At 39.9% G+C, this 12,775-nt stretch overlaps 1 protein-coding gene across 1 annotated transcript in view; it reads left to right on the top strand.

Annotated features, from left to right (window-relative positions):
• The window catches only part of MOXD1 (monooxygenase, DBH-like 1), a 99,185-nt gene that overhangs the window by 1,116 nt on the left and 85,294 nt on the right, over positions 1 to 12,775 (top strand). The gene's annotated exons all lie outside the window — the stretch shown is intronic.

Genomic DNA, 12,775 nt, shown 5'->3' with positions numbered 1-12,775 from the left:
CGGAAAGCTGAACACGGTAACCCTGGGCTAGCTTTCCGTCTCTGAACACTTTCCTGTCCCCTGCGCCCCAATTAATACATGCCCCACGTGCACACCTGCCACGCACCACCAATCATCTCTGATGGTTAAGGAGACATCTTTGGGCTTTGGGGATCTACGGGACGGCTCTCAAGGTTGAAGGGACCGGAGAGTTTTGGCATCTGCTGTCTAGCTGTCTAGAATCGTGGATCTCAGAAGGCTTTTCTGAAGCTTCCCAACTCTGGGGCTGGGTCAGCTACCTCATGCCAGCAATGACTGAAAGGTCCCCAAGAATCCTTAGGAACTTGCTATTGGGAGCCGTTTAGGAAGCTGCGAAACCTACAAAACCTGAAGTCTTCAGGCAAAACCCCGTATTAAGTGACAAAACGTTTCACTTACTTTGAGTTCAGTTCAGTCGCTCAGTCGTGTCCGACTCTTTGCGACCCCATGGACTGCCGTACGCCAGGCTTCCCTGACCATCACCAATTCCTGGAGCTTACTCAAAACTCTTGTCCATCGAGTCGGTGATGCCACTTACTTTATTTAATAGCTAACAAAATTAAACTGACAGCTACCGTTTTGCTTTGAAAGAGCCAGAATAGAGATGTTGCCCGTTCACAGATATTTTAATGAATAGGAAAAAAAATTAAAAAAGAATTGAAGTGATCGGAATGATTAGATGCTTAGGTTTTTGGACATTTTTGTCTGTTTGATCTTGACCAACATTTGAACACTTCTCCACTATGATATAACATCGTGGTGAATATAGTGTTGCTTATCAAAGTTCATCCAAAAATACTGCCCTTTGCTAAAAGTATCTTAATCCATATGAAAGTTAGTTCTTCTGGCTATGTATTACGTTTTGATGATATTAAAATCGATGTACCTGATAAATTCCAAAAAGCATTTCTCAGTAATTTTATTTCTGACGTCTAAGTTTGATTGCCACTAATTTTTAACGCTATTTCTGGCAATGAGCTGTTAACTGGCTAGAAGTTTTAAAAATGACAGCAATAAAAACTTTAAAACCCTTCCGTTGTCTATTTTTTTCATGAATTAGTCCTTTCCTCCCCCAAATAAGCACAACTCCAATAAAGTTTTATGAGAATTACACCGTTGAAGTCATTCATGTATAAATTTAATCCTCCTGCAGCATCTCAGACATTAAATTTGTAAATCAAGAATTTGACCCCAAACACAGGCCTCACTAGCTGAGTAATTCAGCTCTCTTCTGATATGAAGTAGACAGTACCTTATTTCAACATCTATTGAGCCACATATTTTTGCTTGTCTATTTTTTTTTTTTTAGGATGGGCAGAATCAAATGCCCCTTAACTATCCTTAAATGTTTTGTTGAAGGGAGCATGGAAAGTCTTACTTTAGTGGTATCATAAAACATGTATACTTTAAAGATAACTTGATGTTTTTCTCAAAGAGTAGCGTTTCTAGAAAGCCCATCAAGTTTGATATCAAATGAAAGACTAAGAGCAGAATTCTGTCTCAACATGCTATAAGGGGCACACCACAAACATAGTTTGTTAAACTACAGTATTTCCACACTGCAGGTGGCTCTTTGTAAAGAGAAAATAAGAACTAATTAAGTGCCCTTTAGATGGGTTTTGCAGCAGCAGCAGCAGCAGATGGGTCTTGAAACGTAGAACTTTTCTTAAGGTAATTTCTAAACACACAATACTGTTCAGTAAGCCTTGGATATGGACCTTTTCCCGATATATTTAATGAGCAAGAAATAGAACTTTCCCTTCTATTTTTATTCCTAAGGAAATGGAATTTTTATTTTCATATATAAAGGATTGTCATTTTCTCAATTGACTGACATCCTTTACTACTCCATTTTCTTAAGCATTGGTAAAGAATTTGCATGCCAGTGAAGGAAATGCAAGAAACTGGTTCAATCCCTAGGTCGGGAAGATCCCCTGGAGTAGGAAATGGCAAGCCACTCCAGTATTGTTCCCTAGAGAATCTCATGGACAGAGGAGCCTGGGGCTTCAGTCTGTGGGGTCGCAAAGTGTTGGACATAACTGAACACACACACAGCACAGCACAGCTCACTCATTTTAAGGCATATAATATACAATAAAAATTATGCATAGCAGTTAAGTAGAAAGAAAATTGATTAAAAACCTTTTTAATAAAATTAAAGACCCCAGACACTAAAAGCAAAAAGAAATGTATCAATTCCAGCTGGATCATCCAGGTTGGGAGATTCCATTTTCCAACACTTGAAATTGTATCTTCTCCCAAAACCTACTAATTTGAGATTCTTTGTACAGTGAATGGCATCTTCAGCAACTCTACCAAAAGGTAAATAAAGTTCTTAAACATTGTGTATGTGATTCCATTAGGAAACTTTGATTTTCATGTAATTTTACTTTCAGTGAGAACAAACTTTGCGTGAAACAATACAACACCAAGCATTGCTTCTGGGGCAATGGCATTAAACTGTAGATGACTGATGACAACCTAAGCTGATGTCCAAGTCACCTTCCCTTGTGGCTACTTTCTGTATATATTATTTCATTCTTTCTTATTTAATTAGAAAACTTGACCTTTAGATATTTTATTTTATTATTATTTGGACTTTTATTTTTTTCTGATGATATTAAGACTCTTCTTTCAATAGAATTTTAACTCCTGGATAACTATGTAAGACTAAATCCCAACTAGCCAGGCAGAGAATTGTTGGTGAAACAGATGTCATAAACCCAAATCCATACAGAGGTCAGGAAGCAAATGTAAAAGAGTGACAAGACTCCAGTGGAAAGGCAGTATTGTAATGCAGAAGAGTAGAGGGGATGGAAGAAACCCCAGTTTTCACATGTGAATTACTGTTATGTGGGAATGCAAATCAGGTATTGCCAGATCTTCTGTTTGTTTTTTGAGAGATGACAGATGTGTGTGTGTGTGTGTGTGTGTGTGTGTATGTGTGTGTGTGTGTGTGTGTGTAAGTAAAATCTGATTAGTAAATAGCAGCCACAATTCAAATTTGTATAACACACCCTGTTTTGCATATATACACACATAATTTCAGTTGAGATATATCCCATGGACAGCTTGATCTGAGACCAAGAGGGAAAAAGCTAAAGTGAATCAACCCAAATTATGAAATCTGGTGAAAGGCTGAGAGGCAGGTTCCAATTCTCTTCAGGCCCCATTTATTCTGTGTTAGGAAATGTTCAGTGTCAGAGGGGACCTTGCCCCTCTTTTGGTTATCTATCACTGTGTATAAACTACCCCCCAAACATGGTGGTTTGTTTTGCTCACAAAGCTACTATTTGAGCAGGGCTTGGTGGTGACATGTCTTTTTTGCTTCACTTGGTGTCCACTCCAAGGTGAGTCACTGAGTCATCTGGAGGCTCTCTCACTGGTTTTTCTGACTGGTGACTGAGGCTGGCTGTTGGCTGGACCTCCCCAGGTACTGTGGTAGGAATGTGGCCTCTCCCTGCAGCTGCCCGGCTTCTTCCCAACAGTGGCTTGAGTCCCAACAGTGAACATCTCAAGAGGCCCAAGTAGAAACTGTATGGCCTTGGAGTCCTGGACTGTGTCTTTTGCTGTGGTCCCAGTCCCTCTGGATTCAAGAGGAAATCTAGATACCACCTCAACATCCCATGGTGAGGAGGTCACATGGGAGGGGAAGATATTAGCATGGCCATCTTTGCAAAGTCCGTGCAACCACACTCATTCTCACCAACCTGTCAATCTCCCTTCAACCACCGCTTCTGAGTACCTATTACTGTGTATCCACTCTACACTGCTGAGATGGGGAGGCAAGCGTTTACTTATTCACCTCTTTTTAACTCCCTCATGCTTACACACACACACACCCCACTCACAAGAAGTTAGTGCATAGTTAGTCTTCCTGGTCCACACCCTTTCCACCCTCCCCCTGCCCTTCAAAAAAGAGTTCTAAACCTCAGCAACTCCAGATTTTTCAGTGGTTGCCAGTCACTAATTCAGGACTGGATGCAATGAGACTACCTCCAGGGGGCAGTGCGATATTTGCTTGTAGATGGAAGTATCAGATTTTGATTCTGTTGCCTCAAGGCAGTATACTGGCTTGGACACTCTTAACACTACACCCAGAGATGAGGTATTATGGAAATTGGCCCTGCCCATTTTGTAATCCTCCAACCCTGGAGCAGATGTTTCTTTAAAGGGTGTATAATCGGGTACCATCAAAATGGGAGAGAAGAGAGAAACGTGGTTGTGGAGTAAAGCCCTTCTCCATGTAACCTATCAGATAAGTTGTTCACTTAGGGACACAGTACTCCTGGGATGGTACTGAGGTTGGCTTCCAGGCACTGTATTTCAGAGAGTTGCCAGGGGTGGGAAGCAGTCTTTCCTTTCGCCTTGGCTTTGGAAAGCCTCACTATTCTGTCTCAGTGAATTAACTCAATGCTTACTTCCTTGATAGATTCGTGTCCTCTCCTTGTACTTTGCCCCTTTCTGACACAGAGCAATCCCACCCCCATCCAAGCCACTTAGCAACTGTTGAGTCGCCATTTGGGGAAAGTAATCAGGGTTGATGAATGCCTAGTTTGTGCGAGTTGGAGAAGAGGGCAGCATTGTCAGATGTGCCTGTTGAAATCTGCACAAAAATGAATTCACTCTTCCTTTGGGGGTGTAAATTGCTGGAGAATGGAGGCAGAAACCGATGTCATCATTTGTTACAACCTCACTGGTTGGCTATTGCCACCACCAAAACTTTGCTGTGATGAGGAGTCTCTTCAGCAGCGGGGTAATTGCTGCCGGGCTGCTTGCTGAGGAAGTGCTGGGAAATTGTGCTGTGATTTGGAATCACAGAAAACAGTGAGCATTCTTTGTGGTTAACGATGTGCTTCTTTTAAGTGCACCGCAGCCAACGGCAACAAAGAAATGTTTGGAAAGCAAATTGAAAAGCTGTAAGGGGAAGACGAAGAGAGTGTACAACCCCGACACAGATCAGCTGGGGCTTTGTTAAGAGGTATTTATAAATCTTCAGGTTATGCCCTGCCCCCTGCTCCCTCTTTGCCAATTTCCAGATGACAAGGGACCTCTCCAACCTTCATGTTTGGTGTATTAGTAGTAAGTCCACATGCACCAGTGTAAGCGGGAACCAAGAATCACCAGGATGCTCTTCAGCTGTGTGGTCTCCCTGACCGAGCAAATGATTTCAAGAAGCCAGTCCGAGGAAAGGACTAAGAGCCAGGAGAACAATGCACCTGAATTGACCGCCAAAGTTCAAGGCTTCAGGCGACCAACGGCCTATTTCTGGATTCTTGGGAAGAAAGCCAAGAGTCCATCCACTTCAAAGAAAGTGAATGGTGGTTTATTGATTCATCATTCGTAATAGAGCCCTGTTAAAATAGAGTTGCTGGCCAAAAGAATGAATTCACTGTATATCATCTTGTTTCTGGAAATGTTTGATCTATATGTAAAACAAACAAACAACTCTGCCTAAGGATGCCTCGTAATGTGGCTTATTGTAACTTTTAAAAGATAATTAGTACAGAACTTTTAAACAGAGAATTATTTCTCTAGAAAACCTCTTCTCCACTTCTGTCTTTTTTTAACTTGTTAAATTCTGGAGTAGACCAAAAATAAAGAAAAGCTTAAAGCTTCACAGCATATAGTATGCACATAAGCAGGAAATTCTGCAAAAATAAGAAAGCTTCAAATGTATTAATTTTTGTTAACAGTAAAAATGGGATTATATATGAATGCTATGGAAATAATGTATAGTTCAAATTTAATTTACTATTGAGGTCTTTTGTATTCAACTAATATAGCCAAATATTATGATAAATCTTTAAACAGTGTTTGGTTTTACAAATTGAATATTGATATTTTGGGCACTTACTTGTTGCTCTTCAGAGCTCAGAGTTCAGTTGATCCGCCTTAAATTTCCTAACTCTCCCACCTGAATTTTACAGTTAAGAAACTGGGCCTTAGGTACCTATTAAGTGACCTGTTGGAAGCCATATAGGTCAGTGGTCTGGATTCATTTCCTCTTGGTCCTGGTTTGGTGTTCTTTCTTCTGCAAGCAGCTGGTAGCTTAAATAAAAACATTCCAATTTTCTTCCTCAATAGTGAAAGAACGTGTTAATGAAAAGCAGTTTTAAAAAGATTGGTGAAAATAAAATCATAGTATTTCTGTTACTATTTTTGTTGTACAAATACCATAGATATATATTTCTGTAATGTGATTTTTCATTCATGGAGTTCTTAATATATGCCATACATTATAGTCTTTCAAGTGTGTTATCTCATGTAATTCTCACAATAGCCCTATGAGGTCAATATCTTATTTCTTCCATTTTGTAAATGTATAAATTTGAGGCTCCAGGCCATACAGCATGGGGATCATTTGTGAGTTTCACATGACTGTTTTAGTAAAGTACTCACTGATAATGTTGGAGTGTTCATTCATTCATTCAACCAATATTGATTAAAGGTTTATTGAACAGTTCTAGATCCTGGGGACATAGCATTGACTGAGAGGAAATCAGTAGTCTCAAGGAGCTCCCATTTTGATGGGGGTAAACAAATAAGCAGGAAAAATATCAAAAAGTGATAAGTGTGTGCAGAGGTTTAAAATAGGGTGATGTGATAAGGGGCAGTGCTGTGGCTATTTCAGATTGGGAGGCTTACAATTAAAACACGAAGGAAAACAAGTGTCCGAAGTTTTAAGTGTTGTCTTTCAAGATTAACTATAGCATTTACCATTCAAAGTATTATATACTATGAGGAAGATTATCTGGCATGGGCTTCAAAGGACTCGGTAGACATTGACTATAGGAGTCTGCCTACGTGGAAGAAATATAATTAAAGTGTCTGAACCACCTGAGCTCTTTTCTGTTTCTGTAGCCTTGTTACACACATGTTTAGTAAGCTCAACTAGAGTCTTTCAGGCTTTGATCTCGAGATTTGGTGATTTTATAGGAGTTTCTTTCTTAATACTAGGTGTGAATGTTTTTCTCTTATACCCTGTGTTCCTTCTCATCTTCAATAATATGAGAGAGCTAAAGGACTTGGAGAAGCTAGATCAACAAAACTACATGAGTCTGGGGAAGATTTCCATCTTTCAGGCAATTTGTAAACTAAAACCTGAGAACCTCAGTTTCTTAGATACAACTAAATTGCTACTATTTTTTCCCCCTCTAAAAGCTTCATGCCCAGAAGCCCATTCATATAGGAAAACTCATGGTAGATGAAACCATGTAGAAGCAAGGCCTCCTGGTATTTTGGACCTCCAGATCCCTTCAGACAGGGCCAAGATGGCAACAGCAAATTGCACTCCAGTGGTGAGCAGGCAGTGCTAATAGAGGACTGAGAACTGGGAAGATACTTCCCATGTCAGAAATTCCCAAATTTGCACGTTGGAATCACCTGCACATCTTTTAAAAATTTTAGCATCCAGGCATCCCCCCTCCCTCCTTTACACCATTAAATCACAGCCTCTAGCAGTCTACACAGGCCTTAATGTATTTTAAAGTTTCTTAATTGATTCTGTGCAGTCAAGTTCAGGAACTACTGACCTTGTGTGGTCAGGCTCTTTGATCAGAATCAGGTAACTCCCATGTCTACCTACAGAAGCTTGGAAGATTCCAGACTCTGGGCATGGAGATGCATAGCAAGATTCCCAACAAAGCAATTCAGAGTGACTGATGTTTGAAGCAAGGGTTAGCATGTGCTTGGATAGAGATTATTTTGTAAAGTCGAAAAGTCAAGTGGGTTTTTCTAGAATTGAAACACTTCTGAGATGTTTAACAAATGTGTTGATAATTTAAAGTATTTTCTCAAAGTTACATGCTGAAATGAGAACAGCAATGGAAGAACTGTGGGTAGCGGTGTATTTTGAAATACTCTGAGCCAGAAATCTCCCTCCTCCTCGTACCTCCCTGCCATTCCTACACACCTTTTGTCAGTTGGTTCTAGCTGCTATATTTCTAAGCAACAGAAATATCTGTCCACACAAAGCCTAAAATTGGTAAGTTATATATGGTCACAGGGCATCAAAGGAATATTAATAAATGAAAGTCTCAGGTTAGTCTCAGCCTGCATGTAAGCCAAGAGATGTGTTCTGCTCTCAAAACTTTTATTAGAATGAACAGTAACAAAATGACTCCCTTTGTATTTGGAAAAATTCTTAAGTGTATTTCTAGTTAGTGTAAAGTGTAAATAGATACTCTTTCCTTTCCCACTTTCATTTCCCAAGATTACTAATAAGCAGTGAAATGCCCTAAAGCTATAGTTGCAGCAGGGAGAAGGAGGAAAAGGAGTTTGCGTAGTAGATAATTAGTGTTTAATTAGGGCGTGGATGGAACATCTACAAGCTGATGAGTGTCTCATTTCCTGAGGGAACAGGAAAGAGTCCATTTGCCTGGTGGGTCCTCAAGAAATACCTGCTGAATAACTACTGAGCAGTTAAGAGCAGGAAGTCCTGCTATGAGTCCCAACACTGCTTGCTGCTTATTCCTTATGTGGCCCTAGGCCAACTCTTTAACCTTGCTCAAGTGACAGTTCCCTTTATGAAGAAGGAAATTATATCTACCCATGGCATTTTTTTGTGAGGACTCAATGAAATAGGCACTTAAAGCTCTTAGTAGAGTATGTGGTACACTGAAAGTACTCAGTCAATACAAGGTACTGTTAGCATGAGTCAATCACTTAGTGAAATATCAGAATTGTCAGATGATTGTGTGCATGAGTGTATGGTCAGTCACTCAGTCCTGTCTGACTCGTTGCAACACCATGGACTGTAGCCCACCAGACTCTTCTGTCCGTGGGATTTCTCAGGCAAGAATACTGGAGTGGGTTGCCATTTCCTGCTCCAGGGGATCTTCCCAACCCAGGGATCCTATGTCTCCTGCATTGATATGTGAATTCTTTACCACTGTGCCACCTGGGAAGCCCTTATCAGATGATTACATGGAGACAAATGTCCCAGATTTTCAACTTGGAGAAAAAATATTTACTAAGGGAAGAGTTAGGGGAGGTTGAGAGTCATTTGTGAAAACTCAAGGACAGACTTTAAGCAACAAATTTGTGAATGCTTTGCCTGAAGCAATTGGTTTGTGACTAGAGGTCAACATGCTTTCAATAAACACAAATTATACTGACAAGACTGCATTTTCTTTGGCATTTGATTTGCTGGACTTGTAGTTCGGCTAATAAATGAATGTTGTGTCTAAATGATACTAAGGTAATTGGCAGGTTTCCTATGATGTCACTGTAGAAGATGGACTAATAAAGTTGAATTAGTTATTGTAAATATTTAAACATCCATACCCAAAATATGTTGATAACAGGCTGCCTATATTAGGCTACAGAATAAGGACTCAAAAGATAGTGATATATTAAAATAAAGAAAGAAAACTAAAAATTAAAAATTCAGTGAGAATACAAATAAACACTCTAATGTTTAATTCTGTATGTACAAAGTGTGTAAAGTTGGTCTTAATTGGAATTCATATTAGGTAGTCGTTCATCCTAAGCTCAAAAGATATGCCTGTTGAATACATGAATGAAATGCAATGCAATGCTGCTGCTGCTGCTAAGTCGCTTCAGTCATGTCTGACTCTGTGCGACCCCATAGACAGCAGCCCACCAGGCTCCCCAGTCCCTGGGATTCTCCAGGCAAGAACACTGGAGTGGGCTGCCATTTCCTTCTCCCATGCATGAAAGTGAAAAGTGAAAGTGAAGCTGCTCAGTCGTGCTGACTCTTAGCGACCCCATGGACTGCAGCCTACTGGGCTCCTCCGTCCATGCGACTTTCCAGGAATGAGTACTGGAGTGGGGTGCCATTACCTTTTCCACATGAATGCAATATTAGCCTTTAAATACTACATTGACATCAAGGGAAGTAATATTGACATTGTACTCTATTCTAGGCTAATCATTCCAGAAGATACCTTCTAGAATAACTTTTTAAAAGATGTATGGGTAACCTGGATTATTCTAAAGGCGAATTACAAAGATAATTGAAATCTCTGGAAATTGGGCTACCGAGGCAATGGGAAGCATCTGGCAATATTTGGAGAAAGAACAGTTGGAAAAGACATAATCTTTTCCTTGAAATAGTGAACAGCCTTCCTCAAGAAAGATGGATTAGATGTTACCTATTAGGCTTCAGAGGAAGAAAAAAGACCCAATTAGTAAACTTTAAAGATAGAAGCTTTCAGGTTAGTATAAGAAATACATTTCTACCATCAGAGTTATTAAAATGAGTTGCAGTATTTCCCTGGCTGTGCAATGGTTAAGACTCCACACTTCCAATGCAGGGAACATGGATTCAATTCCTGGTAGGGGAACTAAGATTCCTCATGGAGCAGCATGGTGTGGCCAAAAAATAAACTTGTTAAGTGCATGAGCTTTGTCACTGGAGATATTAAAATATTGTGATCCTTTCCTAAAAACATTTTTTAAAGAAATCTTCCTTTGGTGGGAACTATGATTAGGTGTCATATCTTTTTGCCTTTTCAAACTGTTCATGGAGTTGATGAAGAATTGATACTTTTGAACTGTGTGCTGGAGAAGACTCTTGAGATTCCCTTGGACAACAAGGAGATCAAACCAGTCACTCCTAAAGGAAATCAACCCTGAATATTCGTTGGAAAGACTGATGCTGAAGCTGAAACTCTAATACCTTGGCCACCTGATTCATTGGAAAAGACCCTGATGCTGGGAAAGATCGAAGGCAAGAGAATAGGGCAGTAGAGGATGAGATGGTTAGATAGCATCACCAACTCAGTGGACATGAATGTGAGCAAACTCAGGGAGATGGTGAAGGACAGGGAAGCCTGGCATGCTGCAATCCATGGGGTCCCAGAGTCGGACATGACTTAGCAACCGAACAACAGCACAACATGGGTTAGGTATACTTCAGGCTGTCTTCCAACTTGAGTGTGATGCTGGAAATAACTTTACTCCACAATCATACTTTTAGATTATTCAATAAATTACTAGAAGAGAAAACATTATCAACTATGAAACTATGTGTGTGTTTTTTGCCACTTTATTTTTTTAATTGAAGAATAATTGTTTACAGAATTTTGTGGTTTTCTGTCACACATTATCAAGAATCAGCCACAGGTACACCCATGTCCCCTCCCTCCTGAACCTCCCTCCCACCCCCCTCCCCATCCCATCCTTCTAGATTGTCACAGAGTCCTTGTTTGAATTCCCTGAGTCATACAGCAAATTTCCATTGGCTATCTATTTTACATATGGTAATGTAAATTTGCATGTTACTCTCTGTACACTTCTCACCCTCTCCCCTCCCACTCCGTGTCCATAGGTCTGTTCTCTGTCTGTTTCTTCATTGTTGCCCTGAAAATAAATTCATCAGTACCATCTTTCTAGATTCCATATATATGTGTCAGTATATGATATTTATATTTCTCTTTCTGACCTACTTCACTTTGTATAATAGACTCTAGGTTCGTCCACCTCATTAGAACTGACTCAAAATGTGTTCCTTTTCATGGCTGAGTAGTATTCCATTATATATGTACCACAGCTTCTTTATCCATTCATCTGTTGATGGATATCTAGGTTGCTTCTGTCTTCTAACTATTGTAAATAGTGCTGCAACGAACATTGGGGTACATGTGTCTTTTTCAGTTTTGGTCTCCTCAGGGTATATGCCTAGGAATGGGATTGCTGGGTCATATGGTGGTTTTATTCCTTGTTTTTAAAGGAATCTCCATACCTTCTTGCATAGTGGCTGTATCAATTTACATTCCCACCAGCAATGCAAGAAGGTTCCCTTTTCTCCACACCCTCTCCAGCATTTATTGTTTGTAGACTTTTTAATGATGGCCATTCTGACTGGTGTGAGGTGGTATCCCATTGTAGTTTTGATTTGCATTTCTCTAATAATGAGCAACGTTGAGCATCTTTTTATGTGTAAAAATATGGAACACTTCATGAATTTGCGTGTCATCCTTGTGCAGGGGCCATGCTAATCTTTGTATCATTCCAATTTTAGTATATGTGCTGCTAAAGTGAGCACATCTATGTTGTTTTTAAACCTGCCTCAAGAAGTTTTGTTTCTGTGGATAGGTGTGCAGTGAATCTTTACAATTATTGTGAGAGCATTTCATTTCTTTCCCTACTATATTTCAGTATATTTGAATTATATTAGTGAATATATGTTAATCCTATATGGTGAATATATATTCGTTCTGAAACCTAAAAAATGAAGAAAAAGAAGAAAGAGAATGTTTTATGACTTGTAAATACTCAGAAGAGTTTGGGGGGCTTTAGGACCTTTATATTCAAGGCTGACTATAGAGTCAGTGAGTTTCTGAAACTTGGTTGATGCATTATTTTGATCTAAGAACAGTCTGTATATACTCTGCCTCTAGACTTTCTCACCTGGATGTCTAGATAGCATCTCAGAGCTGCTTCTTCCCTGGCCTTTCCCATCTCAGTAAATGGCACCTCCTGGTAGCTTCTGTCAAAAATTAGGGGTCATCCTTTTTTCTTCTCCTTCCTTCATCCCACATATAAAACCTGTCTTCAGGTCTATTGGTGCTTCCTCCAAACTAAATCTAAAACCTGCCTACCTCCCTTCAGTTTTATCACCATCACTCAAGATTGAACCCGTGGGACCACTGCTTGATTCCTGTCTTCTGGCCATGGCTCTTCTTTCTTCTCTTCATTTTTACATGGCAGCCTCAGTAACACACATACACACACTCTCTCTCTCACACACACACATATGCACACATAGGCACATATATACATATTTGCA

Source organism: Bison bison, unplaced genomic scaffold (assembly GCF_000754665.1).
Source record: "Bison bison bison isolate TAMUID 2011002044 unplaced genomic scaffold, Bison_UMD1.0 scf7180017864132, whole genome shotgun sequence".
Taxonomy (NCBI): Eukaryota; Metazoa; Chordata; class Mammalia; order Artiodactyla; family Bovidae; genus Bison; species Bison bison.
Note: the sequence above shows the minus strand (reverse complement) of the source record. Positions and strands in the feature narration are given on the sequence as shown.